The sequence below is a fragment of the Ornithodoros turicata genome, chromosome 4, assembly GCF_037126465.1.
Source record: "Ornithodoros turicata isolate Travis chromosome 4, ASM3712646v1, whole genome shotgun sequence".
In the NCBI taxonomy this organism is placed as follows: Eukaryota; Metazoa; Arthropoda; class Arachnida; order Ixodida; family Argasidae; genus Ornithodoros; species Ornithodoros turicata.
This window is the reverse complement of record NC_088204.1, coordinates 2,582,563-2,609,983: the sequence shown is the minus strand read 5'-3', so window position 1 is coordinate 2,609,983 and position 27,421 is coordinate 2,582,563. Positions and strand designations below refer to the sequence as shown.

Below are 27,421 nucleotides of genomic sequence, written 5' to 3'. Positions count from 1 at the left end.
GACCGTCGCAGTGATGAATGTATACCACGACACTTTGTTTCGGTTTTCCCTCGCTGGCGTGATGCTATTTACGAGGCAATTAACCTCGACAATTTTGTTTTAATTATTATTATAAATTACGAGGACAACGGCACAAATAACATTCACACAGTGCATCAACTCAGAAACGACAAATGAACGGTAAATGAGACGAAGGTGAACCTACACAATGCATGGTGGCAAATTTCGCTAGTGACTGTCGCGAACCGTTGCACTGTTGTGACGTCATGAGAAGAAATCCTATTGTAGCACAGCATGAAAGCTCAGCAATTCAGATGTTGTTGATGATTCAATATACTGCTTACGGCAGTGGCTCCAAAACTTCGCCGCCCGCGGCCCATAAATATATAGACGACCTCGTCGCGGCCTCCCGTTTCCGTCGTCGCGATGCCGGGAGTCTTCCGATCCCAGTGCCAAACGGTAGCCAAATGATAGCCAAACGTTAGCCAAAACGATACGCTGACGTTTTATTTGAGCTATACATTCACAGCGAGTTCTCTGGGCCAAAAAGTCTCGCAGAACGGCAGGAGCGCTCGTGCTTTCGGACTCCAGAGATGATTTTTTCGTTTGACAGCGGTCCGAAATCCTTCCATTATTAAACAGCTGGATGCACACAAATTCTGTGAAACCACAAACACGAACGAACGCTTAATTCTGAGCAAATACGGCGCCGTGATCTGCTAACGACTGCGTGCTTCGCCCACCGACAACGCGCGCGAAACGGTTTTCTTAGGTTCTTAGCGTCCGCTCTAATTCGAGAAGACGCCACTACGCGGTGCACCGCGAAATCTGAGCGTGCGCGTATGCCGCGATAGACGCAGACGCTATGGCCTTTAGTTGGAGCGAGCGGACCTTCCTCACGACATAGACTTGGGTCCTCGTGCACAAGTGGAATCAGGCGTGAAAGCGAGGTTGTGTGATGCATCGAAATCTTCGCGTACCCCGCATGCGAGCGCATTTATGAGAAACCTCCGGGTCAGCTGCCACGGGCTTCGTAGTAACGCAGAATAGCGGACATGGCATGGCATTTTTTTATTTTATTTTTTAAATTTGTGTGCCGCTTCGCGACCCTCCTCGGAAATTGTCCCGACTCACAGTTTGGGAGCCACTGGCTTACGGGGAAGCTGCGTTGTGCTTTGTAGCAATTCAAATTTATCCGCAGACGATCGGGATTTTACAGAGCCACTATGTGTCGATGGCCTGTCGGCTTATATGAAGCCTTTCGTTGTTCGCTGTTTCTAAAGGGTACTCATCCAAAGGATCAAACGGCAAAGGTACCCAAGCTTGGAAGCTTACCGCGAGTGAACCTTTCTAAAAAAAGCCGACTAGAACCATCGTCCAAGCCGTTCGTGCCAACATGACGACTCTGAGTCACTCAAGTAGCCGTTATACCAGCCCTGCTCTATCCGCGTTGGTATATACATACCGGTCCACGAGGAAAGTGACCAACCGAGGCGCTGGGGGAATTCGCGTCCCCTCGTCCGTCGCCGGGGAGACGTCTTTCGAGCCTCGTGGCGTTTCCAAGCTCGAAGAGATGCACGCACGGAGTCTCGATGGATGGCTGGGAGACGAACTAATCGATGCGACACAGATGGAAGGGGGACAATCCCATTCGCAATTAACGTGTGTACGCGACTTATAAGCACCAGCGGCATAGCCGAGTGCACACAACATTGGATTGTTCGTGGTACTATATAGGTTCAAGCGCAATACCTTCGTGAAGTAGCTCCAAGCAAATGCTGAACACACTGCGAGGTGGAGGGTTACAATCATAACCGTAGGCTGTATACTGTCTGAGGTTTTCCGGACGGATGTCGACATAGTTCACTCTGAAGTCGGCCGAGGACGCATACTAACTCCTTGTCTCTAGCTCCTTATACCGTGTATTCACACGAGCGACATCCTCAGGGAAGATTCTAGTGGAAGAAAAAGCGAAAACTCTGCTCACAGGGCCCAAGTTCCGTCTCGTGTGATGTTGAGCATTCACACGGCGCGGAATATCGGATGTGGCGTACAGCGCATTTAGCAGACGACACTTAGCAGACGACACCGTCAGCGTGTTTTCCTGTCGTCTGCTACGGAATACCTTGTGGTTGTGTAGCAGGATATTCCCCACGGTTAGCGGTGTACGTGAAGACACGACGTTGAGCGCTCGCACTCACGCGACAGCAGAAAGCTATGACGCTTTTCGCATCTTCCGCTTCTGGGGGAATGTCACTCGTGTGAATACACGGATACATGTCCTCTCTCCACGTCTGTACGCTGCTCATAGCCACAAGTTTCTCCACGGTGCTAATAGGGAATTAGAAAAAGAAAGCAACGGAATCGCATTGTTTGAAAACGAAAGACGTTTCGTGTACCCGCCTACAGTTGTGTCCGTACCAGCGGCATGCAAAGGTCGTGTTGAAGACTGGTAGGTGGTGCGTTCGAATCCTACCACCGTCTGTGCTGTCTGAGGTTTTCCTTAGGTTTTCCGAAGACTTTCCAGACAAATTTCAGCACAGTTCCCCCATGAAGTCGGCCCAGGACGAATACTAACCCTCCCCCTCCCTGTCCCCTACTCCTTCCTGCTGCACGTCCTCTCTCCATCTGTCCAAATCTGTACGCCCGTCATAGCTACAGTTGCTTCGTGGCGCGCTAACACGGAATTAAAAAAAAAAAAGTTGTGTCCGTGAGACACGGTTTGTCTTGAAAGTTCTCATGATGCGAAAGACGAGTTTTGGAACGAATCTGAAGCATTGCCGAGGTCTTGTCAGCTACAACGTCGTTTGAGAATGGTATTTCGCACCTGACACCCTTGACAACAGTGATCGCTCCGCGCATCAATTTTTGCCCAACCTGAAAGTCCTTTAAACGTGCACTTTGGAGTGTCCTTTTAAAAATCCTCTCAGTATGCACTCTAAAAGTCCTCAAAGTCCATTTAAAGTGTACTGAAATCTGGGCACCCCATGTTTTGGAGGATGGCGCAATAACAACGTTTCATTTTCATAATGACGATGAGCGTGGTGTTTCGTCACGAAAGGCGATGCCCCACCCCACGGCTCGCGGTATTTCGATCGGCGAATATGCCGATTAGCCTCACAGTGCGGACCGAAACATCGCAGTGTCCAGAAAGGGGAGCAGTACCTTTAGGACACCACTGCTGAGCTAGATTTAACCATGGTCATACTGAGAGGGTCATAGGTTATTCAAAGACACGCAGGTATAGTCCATGTGTACAAACATTTTTTTTACAAGCGGAGTGCTCGGTTCAATTGGATACCGCAAGAGGATTAGCTCAAAAGTTCTATACAGCAAACGCTCGTTAACTTCAATGCAAGTATCTTGGTGCCATCTTTAAAGATTCGCAAGGCGCCCAAAAAGTGGTTGGAGACCTAACCTAGTGGTAATAGACCTAACCTAACCTAACCTAACCCAACCCAACCCAAGTAGTTAGTGGCCATCACTGATGGCCACTAACTACTTCTACAGTAGTTTAACTATAACTACTAACTACTTTGCGATGGAGTAGTTTAACTAGTAGTTCAACTACTTTTCAGGGGAGGTAGTTAAAACTACTTCTTTAACTACTGCAGTGTAGTTTAACTACATCTATAACTACTTAACGTTGTCCATCAACACCAATCCCATTCTATAGCGTTCTTAGCCCCCTAAATATGAATCACAAGCAGTGATAAAAGTGAAAATTTAGTACACATGCACGACACAATTGCTCTGCACCTCCGTTCTCATCAAACAAGTAGCTCAAGGTAAAAGTCGGAAGCACAATCGTGCCGTAAAGCTTGCGGCAAAATCGGAAGTAGTTGGCGCCTGCAGTAACCTAACTACTGTAATTGACTACTCGAAATGGTAGTTTAACTAGTAGTTGCACACTACATTTCTGCAAGTAGTTGATAACTACTTTTTAACTACAATCAGGTAGTTTAACTAGTAGTTTAACTACATGTAGTTAACTACTGGCCATCACTGGGTTCTAGTATACAGCAAAGAGTTCCGGAGCAGCTCGTCCCAAGGACTAATGACAGACTCCACACTGTTTCGGCTTCGGATCCGCGCGTGTTCATATAACGCAATACTACGACAGATCTGCCACGGCTAAAACGTCGACAATGAACGAGTACACGTGATATTAAGATAAGATAACGTAAGATAACGCTATTTTGCACTTCCAAGTGTGGAGTGTAAAGCACGGCAAAAAAGCAAGAGTGGCTGTGGAGTTGCCTGTCAATTGCAATAAAAGGGTTAATTCGTTGTTTACACCGCATAAAAGAAATATGTGCCGTAGGGATGAGCGTGCGTTTTAATGACAAGGAAGAAAGAAAGAAGGAAAAGACGTAAGAAGACGTTGGTAGTTACCCGGCCCTCGGAACAAATTGTTTTTAGCGACGCATGTTTTTCCCGCGTTTTCAACAATTACCCGTGTCGGGCGACTCTAGGGCCGTGAGAAAATTACGAAGGCGACATCGTTGAAAGGAGCGTCATTAGACCTGGCATGGTTTTCCTTTTTTTTGAAGAAAATTGGCTCGTTTGATATGTAAAGAGGAGAGCCAATCAGGGAAGAGCTCGCGCCGAGCATGTCTCGCGCAAAAAGGAAAAGAGTGACCCGCAGGAGTCCTTCGCTTTATTCCACACTCTGATTGTCGCGCTCTGTACCTATATAGAAAATTTTAACGTACACACTTTAACGCTACGAGGGGGAAAACGAGAACGTTGAAAGACCCTCGTGTTCGGCCTCTCTTTTATATCTCTTATGGTTTTTCATTTTCAGTAACCGGCCTGTGCGAGTCCGTTGGTAACGTTCTTAGTTAGCCTAAGACTTAAGGTAAGCTTAAGGGTTCGACCCGGGTCGATAAGTCCACCGACTTGTTGGAGCCAGTCGCTTATAGACGCGTTGAGCGATTGATTTGGGAACCTTCGGGTGGACAAAATTACGATCCACCGAACTTCCTCTGTAGCATCCGTAACCTTTTGATCATAGTTGTCTCACTACGCTAAATCGCCAACTTTTTATTGATGCCTTTTTCTAGCGTGCTCAGAGTTATATTCTCGGCGCACTAACCAGTTGTATTTGGAAGTCGTGAATCACTCAACTGGCTTGCGTACCTTATCGTAGCAACGTATGTCTCACAACTCTCGTAAGGTTGTGGCCCTCGTAGATATTATTCGATGAAGACAAAAAGCGGCGTGTTTTCGCGAAATCGCTTCAATAATACGCTAATCGCGACTGCGAGTTTATCGTGAATGGTGCAAAGACGACGAAGTGCTTCGCCGCATTCGAGCAAGAATGACTAAGCAGTTTGGAGACAGCACGACTGCTGAGCGCTCACGGTAAAGGAAGGATTAAGTAGCTTTAAGTGCTAGTTTTTCCTGCATGGGTAGAAGGGTCGCTTCTTTTGCACGAAATCTGGTGACGAAGTAATATCTGTTTGAGTACAGAATATATAACGCTCATATGTTCCTCCAGTGCCTCAGGAGACCAACAGGAAGTGCATCCAGTTGATATTCTGGTTAATTGATTGATTATTTAAAAGAAAACCAGGGAGAAATTGAACTTGTCTCCTGACTAGTTCTGCTACTCCCCAAACAAAACAACAGACAAACAAACAGCCCAAAACAAACAAGAAGTACATTCCCCATCCCCAACAATTAGTATTCTAATAAGCTTATACAAATTATAAAAGCTACTATACGACGCGAGATATATACGCGACACAGACAATAAAAGAAGCGTAAACGTTCCCGCGATATCGTGCGTGACTTTGCATCTGGGTGATGTTGATCTCGGCAGAAAGGTCTGGTGGGAGTGTGGATGATGTACAAACGGGTGTTTGCTCCTCATTCCACTGCGCTGTCACATCGGATGAAAGACACGAATAAAGGCGCGTGGTCTGCATATCCATCACGTATGATGATGTACGGTGCATTTGTTTGCACACGGCCCGGTATCAACGCTCTGAATTCCTCGGGGTTAAGCCCCCTAATTCCCCACCTTCTGCTATAGAGAAGTAGGTTTCCCAGAAATCGTCCTCTGGGGGGTGTATACCGAGCTTCCAAGGGAGGGTGGTGGAATATCTTTATGGATACATGTTTATAGGTACATGTATTTGTTGCTCCGCTGTATTGGGCAATCTAAGAATGTTAAGGGGCTGACGCAAAAAAAAAAAAACTAGAGGGGTGTACGGAAAGCCCTACTAGAGAACTCCCAAAGACCCCGATATGGCGGAAGAGTGTATAAATGACAGTAAAAGATCATTATATGTTCCTCGAAGCACACCGAAATACTCACCCTGTCAGCACCTCCGAGTCTTTCGCTTCGCACGCACTCAGCAACCAATTCCTTTCTAACACAAAACCACTCAGCTGATCGGACCAATCACAACCAATGTCGCAAATGACGACACGTCGGAAACAACACTGGACGCATTCCACACACTCACACAGGCGTTCTTTCTTTCAAAGCACCAGCAACAACACGTAACTACCGTCAAAAGAGATGGGCTCCCAAAAACAACGAGAGCGTCGCTGAATCGTTATCCAGGCAGCGCATCTGCTGAATCGCGACTGTCGTTGCTGAACGCCCGACGGGCACGTCTCGCGCGCCAGAGACGCGATTGGTGGAAGCGTCGCGCGCGTAGCGCCACCGTGCGCGCGTCGTGGGAAGTGGCGGCCATTTTTTTTTTCTTTAGAGCGCACGCGTGGTAAGGAGGATGATTGGAGAAAGGGAAGAAGGTTTTTGTGGCGTTGCTCCGGCGGCAAGCTACAAAGCGAGCACGATTGTCAGTGCCCTCCTGACAGAGGAATGTTTTCTGGTCAGATTGAGATGACGGAAGAGGAGGGATGATTTTTAAAAATAGTTTGTCGCCAAGAGCGATGGTTGTGGCTGAGGGAGTTTGTGCACGGCTTCGACGTTGCGTGGCGTTGGTGTCGTTCAAATTTGCCGCGCAAAGCAGACACGGCTATGGCGATCGAGTATGGTGTTCATTACGACGTTCCTCAATAGCAGGATATTGGCAATGTTATTTTTTACGTTATCCTCTTTTATTTTTCCTCACTTCGTCGTCTGCACGTCCTAACGGTACGCATCCGAATCTGGCTAAACGCAGCAACAATCCTGTGGCACGGTACAATTTGTTCACGAACGTCGTCTGCAACGCGAAATATTGCGTGTCAGGCGCTGAGAGTGTCGTACAAGTTATGATGAGAATTATAACCAATAATACCGATCAAATGTTTCAATTCTGTTGACCATCAGCATGAAACAACTCCACAGGCGCTATGATATTGGCAAGTATTCGGGTTTAGTATGTATAGTTCACTTGCCTAGCAAGAAAGCACTGACAAAAGAGTATGTGAACCGTTTTATCTATCGCTTATCCTCATCGTCGATTGAATGAAGAACTTGACGTTGTGCGTTCTCGAGAATTTCTGTGAACATTGCCGTTCTCACTGAACCACACATAAGTTGAGTTGATCTTGATATTCGGACCGCAATGTCGAGCAGGAGAAGCATTGAGAACAACATCCTGAAATTGCTTTCGGTTTCATCTTCTTTCGTTAGAAATATTATCTGTTTCTTATCAGAATTAAGCGGCAAATGGGAAGTTTCTGAAGCAACGGGAGATGGCGCAGCATGACACTACAAATATCAATAGAAAAACTCGGCTCCACGGAACAGCGGTCAAGAGCAGTCCTTGAAACTACGACGTTGTTTCTCAAACCATTCGACTTACCGTGTATTCACACGAGCGATATTCCCCTAGAAGCGGAAGATGCGAAAAGCGTCATAGCTTTCTGCTGTCACGTGATCGCGAACGCTCAACGTCGTGTCTTCACGTACACTGCTAACCGTGGGGAATATCCTGCTACACAGCCACAACATATTCCGTAGCAGACGACAGGAAAACACGATGACAGTGTCGTCTGCTAAGTGTCGTCTGCTAAATGCGCAGTACGCCACTGTGTGAATGCTCAACATATAGCACGGCACGGAACTTCGGCTCTGTGAGCAGTGTTTTCGCTTTTTCTTCCACTAGAATATTCCGCGAGGATGTCGCTCGTGTGAACACAAGGTAAATGCAAGGCAAATGCACGGTATTACGCTGACGGTGTCGTCTGCTAAATGCGCAGTTCGCCACTCCCGATATTCCGCACTGTGTGAGTGCTCGACATAACACGGCACGGAACTCTGTGAGCAGTGTTTTAGCTTTTTCTTTTTCTACTAGAATATTCCGTGAGGATGTCGTGAGGATGTGAATACACAGTTACAAACGCGTTTCGCTTGATACAAAAAGTGAGAGAGGAAAAAATAGTCAAGCGGAAGAATGCTAAAAACAAAACCCGAAAGAAGTGACAGCGTCCATTCTTGTCAGCGTGCCCTTTTTTCCCATTCCGGTCGAATATATTCCTACTCCCATATATCTCAAGAGAGCTTTGTGTGCATCTGTGCGTTTACCTCCGTCGACTTTTGTTCCCGAAATTCCTCACTTCATGTTTTCAAAAGTTTCTCAATTTCTTAGTCGCTTTTAGCCCGGGAGTCTTTCTTGCCCTTTTCATTCCCGAGAGGGACGCCTCGAGCTCCGTGTCTTTGCTTTGGAGAATAATTTTTCTTCTCATAACACGAGAAGAAGAAAACGAAGAGGCACTTCTCATTTCGCTGCCCCACTGTGCACTCTTGAACCCAGACGTCTCGACTGCTCCTTGGAGGAAAGGGGAATGTTAAGTAACGCCCTCTAGCGATTTGAATGGTGTCGCGATTACGACACGGCAGACAAAGTGTGGGGAAGTGGTTAGGATGGTCTCGAGAGTATAGTAAGTTCGTGTTCGGAATGTTGACGCGTCTGTGACAAAAGTGACGAAGACGGAAATATTCGGCTGTATCATTTCCGAAGGTGCTCAAAGACAGGCAGTCATTTTGGGCTGTCGCACTCTTTCACATGACCAGGTCTGTAATATCGGCCATTCATTGATTTTCTTTCGTTAAAATGCTTGCAAAGGGCTCAATCGTCAAGAAAATATAAGGACAAGAGGCTAAATACATAAGACGCACACACGTTTTGTCAACACGCACACACGTATTTTCTCGGCATGATCACGCATGAGAATCGTGAACAAAGGCCGGGTATCGTTCGTTGAAAACAAAGGAGATCTACTGGCGCTTATATCAAAATAACGAAGGACTGTAATTAGTGTTCAACACAAAAGAGGCGAGCCATTTTCAAATTAGAGCCCGCGTGTGATTCGGGACACTGACGTCGACTGTGACGAGTTGAGTCGGTGACAGTCCGTCATGAGAAGCACAGATGTGAACGGCACGAAAGGAGATAAGCTTATGGAGGAAACGGGTGGGAAGAAGAAAATGTCCTTTATTTTAGTCACGAGGCGAGGACAAAGAGAATAAGAGACAGGTTGAATCTAAATTTCGGACACGGGCACGCGAAGAATGCATTTAATTCGAAATGTTTACGAGACCGGATGTTCCGATGCCGGGCGTCTCGAGTTCGCTGACACTTATTTCGCATGAGGGTGACTTAGTGGAGCAGAGGCCATTTTACTCGACGACGTAGATTGAAGATGCCCCAGACGTGTGTCAATCTGCATTTTGGGAAATTTCGACCTTTCGTACCTCTAATGTGAGTAATACCTGTAATACCTCCCTTTCCTCAATCAGAACATCTGCGCAAATTGCACCCATCCCTTGCAGAGGGGTCCTTGTCAATGTGCAAGGCCGGCAGCCATTCGCTATAAACTTCTACCAAGTACCTAAGTTAGTAAAAAGTAAAGCAAATTTCATTTAGTATTTGAGACTAAAAGATTTTGCGACATGCACTGTACTGTATTGTATTCTAGTGTGTGTGTGTGGGGGGGGGGGGGGGGGATAACGTAGGGATTCGAGCGGTTTGCCTCATTGTATTGTATTCCAAAAAAGTGAAAAACCTGGCTACAGAGCAATCCGTACCTACCACATCGTATAGCACTAGATGAGGCAACTGACATAGAAGGACGTATACACGGAACGTTAAAGATAGGGTAGCTGGCACGGTCGTTCGAATCCGGACGCCAGCTGTGCAGTCTGGGTGTTTTCCTCAGACGCTTTCACACAAATGTCGGCACAGTTCCGTGTGAAGTCGGCCAAGGACGCACTTTGTGGCATAGTTGTGACGTCACGCGCCTGAGCGTGGCCAATTACGGCAAGCAGTTCCACCACCACCACCACTGCCGCCGCCGTAATGGGTAACACTTCTGACCGGAAATCGGAGGGTGTGGGTTCGAATCCCACTGCCAGTGGTACGTTTTATTCAACTGCCATTGAACGAACACAATGAACTGCCATTGAGTCGAAGAACGAACACATCGATCACAAAGGAATCGAACGGTTCGCGTGACAATGACAAACGAGGAAAGTGGCACGAATACGTTCATGCTTCGAGCGTGAGCACGTCCAATTGAATCCAACGCAGCGGCGTCTGGTTGTCACGCACGTGCATGCGGAATGCGAAGAAAAAACATCAACTCGCAAGCAGCCACCTTATAGCGGAAAGAAGAAGCAACATTCATTAGAAACAAGCATGAATTGCATGGCGTGTCCAGGGCAACAAGAAACATCCCAGACTTGATTAGGCAACAAAACGGGCAAGAAGGGTGGAGACCAGGTTCTTTGTAATAGTAATATAGCCGTATGAGTGCTAATAACCCGGGGAAGTATATAATAGCCGCTCATTCTGGCTCCAATCCAATCAGACTTTGCCGTCGTTATTAACGCCGTTTATAGGAGGATGCTTATCGAAAGGAATCGCTCGTATTTCATTGTTCCTCATCTTTGATGTCGATAAGCTAGCTGTTATTAATTATGGAGACTCCGCTTTCGAAGATAATTATTCCTTACTCGTCGTTCTTTCTTCCTTGCTTGTTGTTTGTGTTGAACGCCGAGGGAGCGTTTTTCTTTCTTTCTTTCTTTTTTTTCTTTTTTTCTTTCGCCTTTGCATCGCGGACAAGTGGCAAAGCGTCGTGTGTGCATAGTGGCATTGCGTGTACAGTTTTCTGCTAATGACTCTCGCGTCGAACAAATGACGCGAGCCAGTCGCACAGTTTGCTGTGCTTTACTGGGATCTATTTGCTTTGGGTGCACGAGTGCCAAACTTTGTGTGTTTGCTGTGGGAGCTGCTGTAGATCCAGCTGAAGTGGTACGCGTTTAATTTATTTTTTTATTTTTCTTTCTGCGTTGGAAATAGAAAAGGAAAAATCACAAGAATAATTATGCTATCCTGTTCAGCCCTACCCCGTTTCTTCAATTCGATTCGATTCAATTCACGTGTATTATTCGATGGAGGCCAGTTTCGTCGCAATATGTCGAGAACGCTGGAAAATATATAGCTTCTGCGGCTATTCCAGTCTCCTCCTCTTTCACCCAGCACGTCGGGAGATACACGGCTCTAGTCCATGCAAAGTAATGGAGAAGCCAGTCCTGATACCGCAACTGACATTTCCATGTTTTCCCTTTCCATGTCATCTAAACTTTCAACTATGGATCGAGAAAACAGCTCCGATTTACACACGCACACACACAAAAGAAAAACACGAAGCGTGAAATTGCGTACGACAACTAAAATAAGTGTCGACAGAAGTCAAAAATGAAGCAAAGAAAGTAATCTTCCCAGCATACCTACGCTGTCTCCCCCTCCAGTTCCAATCGACCCAGCCAACAGCAGATACATTCTCACACGAGCACTTTCATCAACTTGCCAGTCACAACATCCATCTGCAGAAGACCAGCTTTCCTGCATATAAGGACTCACAATACCTTCGCACATTTCCCGCAGCTTCTCTCTGCAATAGCATGCAAATTCGCCGAGACGACGCAAACTGTAACTCGACCTCCCCCGTGCGATTCGTCTAAAACTCCGACGACAAAGTCGCGTCTATAGGCATCCTGTTGCAGTAGGAGAGCTTTTGTGACGAATGGTGCCTTTTGTAAGTCGAATCCTCTCCAATCTGGCGTACACAATCCTCGAAGCGGCGACGTTTCGAAAAATAGCGGGATTAGAGAAACGATGATCACAATCTGAGCTTTAAAATGGCATCCTCCCCTCGGCACGCTCTTGTTACTACGAAACTGGAGACTGAATCGAAAACAAAGCGTACGGTATACACTTTCTCAATTCCCGAAAGTGCCTACAAGGAAGAGAGCGTTGCCGTAAAACGAGGATATCGGTGTGGATGACGCCCGTGGATGAATATGATGCTCGTCCGTTCTGAGTTGGCAAGGAACAAAGAAGATAGGGTGTGACGCAATTCTGTGTCTAAGTTCTGGAAGCGTTAACCAATATTACGGAAGGACGTTAGCGTATCGTTTCTGCCTCTTGCCTCCAGGTTTAGGCCAAGTCATTGATTATTTCGACAAGCTACGAGACACGGTGGAGATCTCATGCTTGCGGTGACTCCAAGATGATGCTAGACACTCAACGTCGAATCCCTCTCTGTTCTTTCTCAGGTTTTCCTTGGATTTTCAGGCAGACCTTTCATAGTTCTAACCTAGCTGATGTTACGATTGTCATCGTCATCGCTCTCTTGGGCCTACCAGCACTGTCCGAAGGGACGAACCCGGACTCCACGAGGGCCGATCATCCCATTCTCTTCTGTCATTCTAAAGTCTATATATATACGCTTCTCGTTGGCCATCGTCATTCTGTCTTTATTTAAAAAAAACGTCCAGAGCTCTGGTAAACTGGTTCATGGTCATTACTCTGAGAGGAAACCGCAACACCGATAACATAAGGGGCCCTTTCAGAAGGGAACCCGAAGGGGTTGGTAGCGACCCACCCAGACTCCGAAGGTCTCCAAGCACTCAGACTCTAAGGAAGATAGGATATCACTGTCAGACTTCAAAGGAGAAACGGCAAGTCTACTAGCTAAGAGAGACGAGGGTAGAGTAGTAATAGGTCTTGTCCATTTGACGACATTGCCGCCAGGGCAGCGCCACCGTCGCGTCTGGGCCGACTTTTTTCGCGTATTTTTCCTCGCGCGCGGCAGGCGGCGCTCGGGTGGAGGCTCTGAAGCTCCTCTTACCGGTGGGCGGAGCGTGGCCGGAGGGCTGCGTGCGCGCTTACTCGATCATATTTTTCAGCCTGGGCCGACTTCTTCCATCATTTTTCCACCTGGGCCGACTTCACTCACAATTTTTTTCCGATACAGCAGGTGCGCAGTGGGTGGTTTACATGCAAAGGATAGTCATACACAAAAGTACATGTGAAAATATATTTATTAAAGTCATCAATGTCAGGAATTATGTTATGACTCTGTGTGAAGGAGAAAAACTTAGCCAAAAGCATGAAGCAGAAGAAACACAATACACGTAATAAAGAATATACTTATTACAGGTATGACGCAATAGCATAAAAGGGGTATCACAATTTTTATAAGTGATAATCACGCAAGCTTTCAATTAAGCAGAAGGGGTAGCACATTTTAATCAAAGAAGATATTTTTAATCAATACGATTAGAATCAAAATTAAGAGTTTTATTACAAAAAGTCTAACCTGAGCACCATAGTGGAGTTTTAATTACAAAGTTCTGATATGTAACTTCAAGAACAATAGCTGGGCCGACTTCTCTAGCACTTTCTTTATTATTTTTTTCAGCGCGTGGTGGGTGGAGCGGAGGTGAGGGGGTTGTCCGTGTGTTTACTAGCGGGCCGAAGAGCTGAGCGTACACTTATGGTTGTACATCCTGGGCTGACTTCTTTGGCTATTTTTCAACCTGGGCCGACTTCATTCGCATTTTTTTCATGCGGAACGCAAGTAGGGGCATGCACACTGGCAACACCAGCCCACCTCTTTGGCGATTTTTCACCTTGGGCCGGCTTCGTTTGCAATTTTTTTTTCAGGTTGCGCGTGTATCAAAATTAAAAGTTTTATTACAAAAAGTTTAACATGACAACCATAGCGGAGTTTTAATTACATAGTTCTAATATGTAGCTTCATGCGCAACAGCTAGTATTCCATTATGACACATTTAATCAAAGAATATATTTTTAATCAATATGATTACAACCAAAATTAAAAGTTTTATTATAAAATGTCTAATATTCCTATACGTGAGAACCATCAGTGCAATAGCGGGAAGTTCTGACAGATGTATGTGAACAGCAGAGAACCTGGAAGACCATGGGACACGAACACAAGAGGAAATAAAATCTATACCAGTACAAAGAAGATATTCCACTTCACCACATAGCACACTACTAGCCAACAAACAGAATAAAGAATGACAAGAACACAAGAGGAAATAAAATCTATACCACTACAAAGAAGATATTCCACTTCACCACATAGCACGCTCCTAGCCAACAACCAGATCTAATGATATCTACCCTGATTTGTTGAAGACGGGTGCCGATAGATGTATGGAAGACCGCGGAATACGAACGACAAGAACACAGGAGGAAATAAAATCTACAACACTACAAAGAAGTTATTCTTAATCAAAACAACATAGTAATCTATCATTCAAAAATCAGAAGAAAAAAACAAACTCATCAGAAAATTAATATTCCTATATGTGAGAACCATCAGTGCTATAGCGGGAAGTTCTGACAGATGTATGTGAACAGCAGAGAACCTGGAAGACCATGGGACACGAACACAAGAGGAAATAAAATCTATAACAATACATTGGTTAATCAAACAGAGGAGGAGACTATCATTTTAAATATCATAAAATCATCCTCGTGACTTCCCCATACAATTTTCATTCTAAGAGACACTTTGTTTTATGAATTCAACACAGAAAATATATTAAAAATGAACTTCACTGCGTAGCACGCTCCTAGCCAACAATCAGCTCTAATAATATCTGCACTGATTTGTTGAAGACGGGAGGCGTACACCTGACAATTATGAACATTTTCGAGCGCAATAGGGAAGATTATTCCAACATTACACAATTAATCAATTTCTTATTAAGTAAACAGCATAGACATACGGAAATAATGAGAAAAACGATCAACAGCTAATAGAGAACCCAAACACATCACATAAACAACAGACACATGCAGGAAAATAAATGAAAAAGAATCTATCAAAACAATCAACATGCACGGATGAATGGCAGAGAAACACTTTGAACGGCACATGATGAATAATTTAATACAGCACAGAGCTAACGCTGAATAGCAGAGAAACAATCTAAACGGCGCATCTGCCAACGTGTAAACAACAGACAGGAAAATATTACTGAAACAGATAATAGAGAGCCAAAATCCAACACGTAAACAAGAGGTACACAAAGGATAAATAGTTGAAGAACAATCTAACAAAACAAGAAACATGCACGGATGAATAGCAGAGAAACACTCTAAACGGTGCATCTACCAATGGTAAACAACAGACACATGCAGGAAAATAATTGAAAAAGAATCAATCAAAACGATAAACATGCACGAATGAATAGCAGAGAAAGGCTTTGAACGATGCATCTGCCAACATGTAAACAACACACAGGAAAATAATAGCAAACATTACAATTTGAAATAATATATCTTTTGAACAATCATAAAATCAACCTTGCGAGCTAACAATATCCTACTCAGGCACTTACCTTGACAGAGGTATCCAAACACGCACTACAGCTATACTTTCCACAGTACAACCAGACTCGAGACATGGTGGGGTCACTCTCTCCCTCTATGCAGACCGGTGGGGTCACTCTCTCCATCTATACAGCCCCAAAAGCGGGGAACCTGTTGGGTGGGGAAATCCTCTCTCTTTTTCAAATTCTTTCCTCCAAAAAGGAAATATTCTTAGGACCGGTGTACAGAGGCGAAATTTTTTATTGATCGCAAATAGACATTGGAATTATTCGATTCTAAAGAACACAATAAGAATTCTATATAAAAAAAAAAATCTAAGAATAGACTTTCTAAGCAAACGAGAAAATATTATCGGTGCAAACAATACTCAACGAGAAACGTTGCATTTAATGTATTTCAGATCAGACACAACTATTAGGCAATCATTATTCTCAACTCACGGAATATCAATCGAGTGAAAGTCAAGTTTATTCAGTGATAGAAACAATACTAATTCGAAAACGAGAAACAAATTTAATTACATCGTTTTATGTTAACTTTGCAATACACGCAGAAGTCGCAAACAACTCATCTGAAATGCAAATTATATTGTTTGCTACAGCGGAAATCAACGCACACAACATTCCCAACTAGTAGAATATTTTTATTAATATCAATCGAGTGATCACCTGAAACAAAGTCAAAAGCAGTAATTAATTTAGGCAAACATTTTTTTCATAATCACACAGCGCAAATATACATCACAGAAACACGTCTTTTTCATTCAGGACCCACTAGTGGAAACGAAGTGAGAGAGTTCCCGTACACATTCGGTTAAGGTTACGCCCGCAGGGAGTAGGGGAATCCAAACAATGGTCTCGATATACAAAGCCATAAAATCGCTCCTACAAGTCAAGTGAGGGAAGGAGGGGCTCTAGCATTGTCTTGTACATAGAATCACTGAGAGCAAACATTTTTCCTTTACACATCACATCTTTTTTGTAAATTGACTTTCATAATTCTAACGGCAGGTGGAACATTATGAACCAGATAATAAAATTTTCATAAATAAAATTAGCACCAATATGATTTAATTAAATATCGAGGCGCACTACAAAACAGAACAGACAACTGATATACATTGAAGAGATGGACAGATTTTGTACTCGTTACCATTCGTCATGGGAGGACCTGATAAAAAGTTGCTTCGAAAAGGAGGAGCCGCGAAACGATTCATTTATCACTGCATTTCAATACGTCCTAGACATGGTCGTATTCGGAGATATGGTGCAAATTATGGAATTCAAGATGCGAGAACTTGTATGCCGAATCTACAATAGTTATAAAAATATTTGCACGTCATCGTCGGAAGGACCACTTGGGCTGATGGTGGAGTTTTTGAGGTTCGCTAACGAAGAGTTGAAATACACTAGACCAAACGTAATTGTAATCATTGCAATGGGCATTGCATTAATCAAGAAAGCAATCCGATCAAATTATCATATACAAGCAGTCTATATCGCACGATTCATTACGGATTTGTTGAAATTACACCTAACGGTTGAAATGGAAAGTACATAAAAACATCTTATCACGTGGTATATTCCACCCTAGAACCTCTACACATTTATTTTATTCTACCAGTCAAGGATGTCAAATGAACAGAAGTTCAATATTGTCGTGCAAGGTCTGATGTATTATCACCTGTTGAAACTCAACAAACATATCAATTGCGGTGGACCACCAGACGATTTTCATCTAATACTCTCTTGTACGCCATTCAAGAACATTCATACAAAGAAAGGAAGCATCAATAAGAGATTGTGTAAGTTCATCGCGACAAAGTGCAAGTTGTTGAAGCAATACAAACACGGCGACAACATATCACCTGCCTTAATCAACGCTGGATTCAAGCGCCCAATAATCAGAATAAACTACCTGATGTCTTCGGAATTCTTCAATCAAGACAACAAACGCAAACTTCAGAGTTTGGAATAGAATTGTAATTTATCAAAATAAACAAGTGTATAATTGAAATAATAATTGTATTCTTTGTCATCATTGTAATGTATTCTACACAGCGCAACGAAAGCAGCTTTTGATTAGATTGCTAAGGAGACACTACGTACAAGGATCTTCGCATGGAATCAGCGCTGGCAATCAAAGAGATTTTTACACGACCACACTCTATACAACACCGACGCCCGAAGGAAAGAATTGTAGAAGAATCGATAATAGAAATTTAGAGGCATGTTACATCAATATTTGCTTACAAAGAGGATCACTAATATTTTGCGAAAGCTTATTTTACGAATTAAATTGCACAGTGTATATATTTTCTCAAACTATTGGACAGTTGACAATACTATATTGAAAGGAATCTATTATCAAAATGACGCGAAGGTGGAGTCTACAATTCTAATCATCATAACATGCGGCACACAGTTCCAATAAGATTTTGGGAGAATCGAATCACACAACTGTCATCAGAAATGTTTAATTGCTATACAATAAAGATGAGCACTATGCATAAGATATGTAATTATAATAAGTAAATATTCCTTTTGCAAACTTAACCAAAGCAGCACACATAAACGTAGCTTCAATTCACAGAATGCACCCGAGGTTTTTAATTAGCCATACTGAAAAACTACGAGTCTATTCGATATGTCACGGCATATGAGGCACTACAATTGGAAGGACATACATTAATTTTAGAAGATTTTAGCTCATAATGAATCAAAACGTAATCTCCAACACCAAAGGTTCGTGTTTAAATTTTCAAAGTCAAAACTGTACACTCTTTCTTACAATTTTTTTTTAAGATGTAGATTAAAAAGCTGTCTATATAGTCACACATTGTATACAAGATATTTGTTTGTACATTAATTGCATTCCGGAGCAGTGGAGACTATCAGTAAGTGTTTAATTAAAATTTGAACTGCTACAGCAATTTACGAACTGAGTTGTAGAAAGCGTAATTTCACAGCTTTAGCTGGCTCACTTTGATACGCGAAGGTTTTAAGAACTCCTTTGCGATGACAAAGAATTTAATCGAGTGTATTGATGCTTTCTATATACTCTATAACGTAATGTGAATTCTCCACGATGTGGATAGTAAAAGTTACGAATATTTTTCGAACAAAATTTACTTAAAACTCGGAGAAAGGGTCACCCGCGTCGACGAACCCGTTTCCGGAAGAAAGCAACACGCTCGCGTGGGATCCCGCGTTAACGCGTTGGGCGCCGAATCGCGTTCGGTTTCGGAAGGGTGTCCTGGAAACGCTGCCCGGCGTGTTGCCGAAACGCATTCGACGACGCGGGTGACCCTTTCTCCGAGTTTTAAGTAAATTTTGTTCGAAAAATATTCGTAACTTTTACTATCCACATCGTGGAGAATTCACATTACGTTATAGAGTATATAGAAAACATCAATACACTCGATTAAATTCTTTGTCATCGCAAAGGAGTTCTTAAAACCTTCGCGTATCAAAGTGAGCCAGCTAAAGCTGTGAAATTACGCTTTCTACAACTCAGTTCGTAAATTGCTGTAGCAGTTCAAATTTTAATTAAACACTTACTGATAGTCTCCACTGCTCCGGAATGCAATTAATGTACAAACAAATATCTTGTATACAATGTGTGACTATATAGACAGCTTTTTAATCTACATCTTAAAAAAAAAATTGTAAGAAAGAGTGTACAGTTTTGACTTTGAAAATTTAAACACGAACCTTTGGTGTTGGAGATTACGTTTTGATTCATTATGAGCTAAAATCTTCTAAAATTAATGTATGTCCTTCCAATTGTAGTGCCTCATATGCCGTGACATATCGAATAGACTCGTAGTTTTTCAGTATGGCTAATTAAAAACCTCGGGTGCATTCTGTGAATTGAAGCTACGTTTATGTGTGCTGCTTTGGTTAAGTTTGCAAAAGGAATATTTACTTATTATAATTACATATCTTATGCATAGTGCTCATCTTTATTGTATAGCAATTAAACATTTCTGATGACAGTTGTGTGATTCGATTCTCCCAAAATCTTATTGGAACTGTGTGCCGCATGTTATGATGATTAGAATTGTAGACTCCACCTTCGCGTCATTTTGATAATAGATTCCTTTCAATATAGTATTGTCAACTGTCCAATAGTTTGAGAAAATATATACACTGTGCAATTTAATTCGTAAAATAAGCTTTCGCAAAATATTAGTGATCCTCTTTGTAAGCAAATATTGATGTAACATGCCTCTAAATTTCTATTATCGATTCTTCTACAATTCTTTCCTTCGGGCGTCGGTGTTGTATAGAGTGTGGTCGTGTAAAAATCTCTTTGATTGCCAGCGCTGATTCCATGCGAAGATCCTTGTACGTAGTGTCTCCTTAGCAATCTAATCAAAAGCTGCTTTCGTTGCGCTGTGTAGAATACATTACAATGATGACAAAGAATACAATTATTATTTCAATTATACACTTGTTTATTTTGATAAATTACAATTCTATTCCAAACTCTGAAGTTTGCGTTTGTTGTCTTGATTGAAGAATTCCGAAGACATCAGGTAGTTTATTCTGATTATTGGGCGCTTGAATCCAGCGTTGATTAAGGCAGGTGATATGTTGTCGCCGTGTTTGTATTGCTTCAACAACTTGCACTTTGTCGCGATGAACTTACACAATCTCTTATTGATGCTTCCTTTCTTTGTATGAATGTTCTTGAATGGCGTACAAGAGAGTATTAGATGAAAATCGTCTGGTGGTCCACCGCAATTGATATGTTTGTTGAGTTTCAACAGGTGATAATACATCAGACCTTGCACGACAATATTGAACTTCTGTTCATTTGACATCCTTGACTGGTAGAATAAAATAAATGTGTAGAGGTTCTAGGGTGGAATATACCACGTGATAAGATGTTTTTATGTACTTTCCATTTCAACCGTTAGGTGTAATTTCAACAAATCCGTAATGAATCGTGCGATATAGACTGCTTGTATATGATAATTTGATCGGATTGCTTTCTTGATTAATGCAATGCCCATTGCAATGATTACAATTACGTTTGGTCTAGTGTATTTCAACTCTTCGTTAGCGAACCTCAAAAACTCCACCATCAGCCCAAGTGGTCCTTCCGACGATGACGTGCAAATATTTTTATAACTATTGTAGATTCGGCATACAAGTTCTCGCATCTTGAATTCCATAATTTGCACCATATCTCCGAATACGACCATGTCTAGGACGTATTGAAATGCAGTGATAAATGAATCGTTTCGCGGCTCCTCCTTTTCGAAGCAACTTTTTATCAGGTCCTCCCATGACGAATGGTAACGAGTACAAAATCTGTCCATCTCTTCAATGTATATCAGTTGTCTGTTCTGTTTTGTAGTGCGCCTCGATATTTAATTAAATCATATTGGTGCTAATTTTATTTATGAAAATTTTATTATCTGGTTCATAATGTTCCACCTGCCGTTAGAATTATGAAAGTCAATTTACAAAAAAGATGTGATGTGTAAAGGAAAAATGTTTGCTCTCAGTGATTCTATGTACAAGACAATGCTAGAGCCCCTCCTTCCCTCACTTGACTTGTAGGAGCGATTTTATGGCTTTGTATATCGAGACCATTGTTTGGATTCCCCTACTCCCTGCGGGCGTAACCTTAACCGAATGTGTACGGGAACTCTCTCACTTCGTTTCCACTAGTGGGTCCTGAATGAAAAAGACGTGTTTCTGTGATGTATATTTGCGCTGTGTGATTATGAAAAAAATGTTTGCCTAAATTAATTACTGCTTTTGACTTTGTTTCAGGTGATCACTCGATTGATATTAATAAAAATATTCTACTAGTTGGGAATGTTGTGTGCGTTGATTTCCGCTGTAGCAAACAATATAATTTGCATTTCAGATGAGTTGTTTGCGACTTCTGCGTGTATTGCAAAGTTAACATAAAACGATGTAATTAAATTTGTTTCTCGTTTTCGAATTAGTATTGTTTCTATCACTGAATAAACTTGACTTTCACTCGATTGATATTCCGTGAGTTGAGAATAATGATTGCCTAATAGTTGTGTCTGATCTGAAATACATTAAATGCAACGTTTCTCGTTGAGTATTGTTTGCACCGATAATATTTTCTCGTTTGCTTAGAAAGTCTATTCTTAGATTTTTTTTTTTATATAGAATTCTTATTGTGTTCTTTAGAATCGAATAATTCCAATGTCTATTTGCGATCAATAAAAAATTTCGCCTCTGTACACCGGTCCTAAGAATATTTCCTTTTTGGAGGAAAGAATTTGAAAAAGAGAGAGGATTTCCCCACCCAACAGGTTCCCCGCTTTTGGGGCTGTATAGATGGAGAGAGTGACCCCACCGGTCTGCATAGAGGGAGAGAGTGACCCCACCATGTCTCGAGTCTGGTTGTACTGTGGAAAGTATAGCTGTAGTGCGTGTTTGGATACCTCTGTCAAGGTAAGTGCCTGAGTAGGATATTGTTAGCTCGCAAGGTTGATTTTATGATTGTTCAAAAGATATATTATTTCAAATTGTAATGTTTGCTATTATTTTCCTGTGTGTTGTTTACATGTTGGCAGATGCATCGTTCAAAGCCTTTCTCTGCTATTCATTCGTGCATGTTTATCGTTTTGATTGATTCTTTTTCAATTATTTTCCTGCATGTGTCTGTTGTTTACCATTGGTAGATGCACCGTTTAGAGTGTTTCTCTGCTATTCATCCGTGCATGTTTCTTGTTTTGTTAGATTGTTCTTCAACTATTTATCCTTTGTGTACCTCTTGTTTACGTGTTGGATTTTGGCTCTCTATTATCTGTTTCAGTAATATTTTCCTGTCTGTTGTTTACACGTTGGCAGATGCGCCGTTTAGATTGTTTCTCTGCTATTCAGCGTTAGCTCTGTGCTGTATTAAATTATTCATCATGTGCCGTTCAAAGTGTTTCTCTGCCATTCATCCGTGCATGTTGATTGTTTTGATAGATTCTTTTTCATTTATTTTCCTGCATGTGTCTGTTGTTTATGTGATGTGTTTGGGTTCTCTATTAGCTGTTGATCGTTTTTCTCATTATTTCCGTATGTCTATGCTGTTTACTTAATAAGAAATTGATTAATTGTGTAATGTTGGAATAATCTTCCCTATTGCGCTCGAAAATGTTCATAATTGTCAGGTGTACGCCTCCCGTCTTCAACAAATCAGTGCAGATATTATTAGAGCTGATTGTTGGCTAGGAGCGTGCTACGCAGTGAAGTTCATTTTTAATATATTTTCTGTGTTGAATTCATAAAACAAAGTGTCTCTTAGAATGAAAATTGTATGGGGAAGTCACGAGGATGATTTTATGATATTTAAAATGATAGTCTCCTCCTCTGTTTGATTAACCAATGTATTGTTATAGATTTTATTTCCTCTTGTGTTCGTGTCCCATGGTCTTCCAGGTTCTCTGCTGTTCACATACATCTGTCAGAACTTCCCGCTATAGCACTGATGGTTCTCACATATAGGAATATTAATTTTCTGATGAGTTTGTTTTTTTCTTCTGATTTTTGAATGATAGATTACTATGTTGTTTTGATTAAGAATAACTTCTTTGTAGTGTTGTAGATTTTATTTCCTCCTGTGTTCTTGTCGTTCGTATTCCGCGGTCTTCCATACATCTATCGGCACCCGTCTTCAACAAATCAGGGTAGATATCATTAGATCTGGTTGTTGGCTAGGAGCGTGCTATGTGGTGAAGTGGAATATCTTCTTTGTAGTGGTATAGATTTTATTTCCTCTTGTGTTCTTGTCATTCTTTATTCTGTTTGTTGGCTAGTAGTGTGCTATGTGGTGAAGTGGAATATCTTCTTTGTACTGGTATAGATTTTATTTCCTCTTGTGTTCGTGTCCCATGGTCTTCCAGGTTCTCTGCTGTTCACATACATCTGTCAGAACTTCCCGCTATTGCACTGATGGTTCTCACGTATAGGAATATTAGACATTTTATAATAAAACTTTTAATTTTGGTTGTAATCATATTGATTAAAAATATATTCTTTGATTAAATGTGTCATAATGGAATACTAGCTGTTGCGCATGAAGCTACATATTAGAACTATGTAATTAAAACTCCGCTATGGTTGTCATGTTAAACTTTTTGTAATAAAACTTTTAATTTTGATACACGCGCAACCTGAAAAAAAAATTGCAAACGAAGCCGGCCCAAGGTGAAAAATCGCCAAAGAGGTGGGCTGGTGTTGCCAGTGTGCATGCCCCTACTTGCGTTCCGCATGAAAAAAATGCGAATGAAGTCGGCCCAGGTTGAAAAATAGCCAAAGAAGTCAGCCCAGGATGTACAACCATAAGTGTACGCTCAGCTCTTCGGCCCGCTAGTAAACACACGGACAACCCCCTCACCTCCGCTCCACCCACCACGCGCTGAAAAAAATAATAAAGAAAGTGCTAGAGAAGTCGGCCCAGCTATTGTTCTTGAAGTTACATATCAGAACTTTGTAATTAAAACTCCACTATGGTGCTCAGGTTAGACTTTTTGTAATAAAACTCTTAATTTTGATTCTAATCGTATTGATTAAAAATATCTTCTTTGATTAAAATGTGCTACCCCTTCTGCTTAATTGAAAGCTTGCGTGATTATCACTTATAAAAATTGTGATACCCCTTTTATGCTATTGCGTCATACCTGTAATAAGTATATTCTTTATTACGTGTATTGTGTTTCTTCTGCTTCATGCTTTTGGCTAAGTTTTTCTCCTTCACACAGAGTCATAACATAATTCCTGACATTGATGACTTTAATAAATATATTTTCACATGTACTTTTGTGTATGACTATCCTTTGCATGTAAACCACCCACTGCGCACCTGCTGTATCGGAAAAAAATTGTGAGTGAAGTCGGCCCAGGTGGAAAAATGATGGAAGAAGTCGGCCCAGGCTGAAAAATATGATCGAGTAAGCGCGCACGCAGCCCTCCGGCCACGCTCCGCCCACCGGTAAGAGGAGCTTCAGAGCCTCCACCCGAGCGCCGCCTGCCGCGCGCGAGGAAAAATACGCGAAAAAAGTCGGCCCAGACGCGACGGTGGCGCTGCCCTGGCGGCAATGTCGTCAAATGGACAAGACCTATTACTACTGGGTAGGCATACTGCGCGGTTGTTTCTCCTGCGCACATCCTGCCACTGCAGTGAAAGCACGCTTTACAGGAGACAGCCACGGATGGACGGACGGACGCTCGCTTTGTGTCACTTTATGCCCTATTTATCGAATGCAGCCTGTAGAGGTCGTTAGACAGCTCAGGGTGGACGACACTCGCTGGCTACCACGGAGGCTACGCAGCTGCAGCGGGGGCGACAGGGGACAATTGTTTTCCCCGACACTAAATCAGGGAAGAGGCTCCCGCGTCTTGCGCTGCTCAAAACTACGACGTGCACGACTTGACAGCCGGGACCGTTACTAGTAAATTGGCAGTGAAGGGCGGAGAATTCCGAGGAACTGCTGCAGTTTGAACCAGGGCTGCCCGATTGGTGGTCCCAAGTTAATGGTTGTGGCCCATGTTGTCACCCTTTTAAGGGGAGGCAGAGGCGGAAAAGGTGGATCTGAGCTGGACAACGGAGTCGGAAAGTCAGATTACTCGACTTTCGTCCGTCATGTGTTATATTTGACTCTTGCAAATATAAGTTGTAAATAAATCCCGCGTACATCACGGGAACTTCAGTATCTGCTCCAGTGCAGTGAAGACAGGTAACAGGTCCAGTATCAACCGGACCCGGGAATGACGATAGGGAAGAGGTCATCAACGACTCCTCCAGGTTTATCATCGTCGGGGACTCCGGCTGGCGAACATCATAAAGTCATAAAATCATCACATTTCTACTCAGCCGGAAAAAAAAAAAAGACGTGCAGGCAGCCGAGTACAATCTTGGATGCAAAGAACCCGACGAACTAAAGGTCAACAAAATATCGTTTGTAGTAGAACACATTGCTTTCCATCGTCTGATTTCTAAGCGACCGTTGATAAATCTCGCATTCTAGCAATGTGCTTCCAGTGTTGCCTCTGTCTGACGGTCCACTCTGTGCCACATTCATACATCAGAATTCCAAGGCCCTAACCTCTGAGGTAGCCTCGAGACGTCAGAAGTCCCATAGTACCTCAAGACCCCAGACTCTGGGTCAGCCTCACGAATGATTTTTCAGCAGGGGCAGCTAAGCTATTTTCAAACCTGCCTGACCTCAGAACAACACAAATTCGCGTCAACGGGTTCACCTTACTAGTTTCTATACTAACACGCATAGAAAACGAGAAATAGAGAGGCCAAGTTCACAGTGACCTAATTATCTTGTCTTCTCGAGTACTGGGTTTTCACGCTTTACCGAACACACATCCTTTCGTTTTCTCTTTTACTTTCGCTTCGAAACCAAAATAGGGGTCGCAAAAACTTACCGAGGCAACAAAAACACACCGTTCCTAGAACACAGTCTCGCTTTAGTTGCAAGAAAAACGCAAACTACTTTCTTGTAGCGAAGTGTATCGATTGTGTCGAGACAAGCGAGTGTATCGCGAACCCCCCCTTCCTTCTCCATGCCATGTCTCCCGAGGGTTCGTTAGTCGGTTCCGAACCTGCTCCCCTGAGCAATTAAAAGCCCAATATCTGAACGCATAATGGAGACGGTTCACTCCAGACAGAAATACACATATATCTACACCAAACACACACACACACAAAAGCTACATCGCCCCCCCCCTTTTTTTTAGACAAAGATACTTTGCATTTTTATTTTGCCCTTTTTTAAGTTCCTGCGTTTCGCAGAGGAGGGTCGTGTTCCAGGCTGACTTTCTCTGTCATTCGCATTTTTAGTGCCTTCTATCCGCGTACGTATTTTTTTTTTTTTTTTTGTCTAGTTAAAAAAGGAAAAAGCCTAATGGGTCGGGGTGATGCCTCGGGAGACGATTTGTCGAGATGTGCCCTTTGCGGTTTATATACAGAGACAGAAACGGTTGAGAAAAATAATCGTAATAAAAGGCAGGTCGGTCTTTCTGTCTGTGTGTGTGTGGATGAGATGTTACGCAACTGTAGGAGCTCCTCGCTCGATTCCCCTTTTAACGCCCCTTCGTTCGAAGGGTGTAACTACCCCGCGCCCTTCTTTAATCTCCCTGTTAGCACAGCGTAGCAACTGTGGCTGTGAACGGTGTACATAGCATCAAAGTGTGGAGATAAGGCCAACAGTATATGCGTCCGGGACCGATTTCAAGGAGAACTATACCTGCATCTGTTCGGAGAGTCTGCCGAAAAACCCACCGGCAAACCTCTGGAGGGACAGCCGCCGATGGTAGGATTCAAAACCACCACCTCCCAAGTATTTTAGTATGACCTTGAAACGTCCTCCACCGGCGAGCGGCTGCTGTATTCACACGGCCACTTTGCTGGTGTTCTTCTCCGTGCCACGATACGAGGTCTGCCTTCATCATCGAGACGACGTGCGAAGTCATCAAGTGCGAAGTCTCCTTTGCAACAAACGGCCTTCATGTCCATTCACCGGTTATGACGTGCACAAAAACAAAAAAAAAAAACAAAAAAAAGAAAGAGGTGCCGTACCAGGAACAGAGCTGCTTGGAAAGAAGCGAGATTGTACCAATTTTGGCCGAAAGCCATTTGCGCGCCGCGGATGACCCCGGTACAAAAACAGCGTCAACTTGCAAAGTGTCTATCTCATTCGCAGCATAGGCATTCTTGGAGGAAGAAGAAATAAGAAGGGAGACACGAGGCCTCGGTGACCCAAATGTGTCGGTCAGTCGTGCCATGTTCTAAGCTCAGAG

The 27,421-nt window shown here is 42.9% G+C and overlaps 1 protein-coding gene across 2 annotated transcripts in view; it reads right to left on the bottom strand.

Annotated features, from left to right (window-relative positions):
* LOC135390658 (latrophilin Cirl-like) overlaps window positions 1-27,421 on the bottom strand; it is a 472,208-nt gene that overhangs the window by 222,885 nt on the left and 221,902 nt on the right. The window contains exon 1 of one of the 2 annotated variants that reach the window (XM_064620457.1): window positions 6,326-6,609. The exons of the other annotated variant lie outside the window; for it this stretch is intronic. The gene's annotated coding sequence lies outside the window, so the exon portion shown is untranslated. Of the gene's footprint in view, window positions 1-6,325; window positions 6,610-27,421 lie in introns of those variants that run through there. 2 annotated transcript variants of the gene reach the window in all.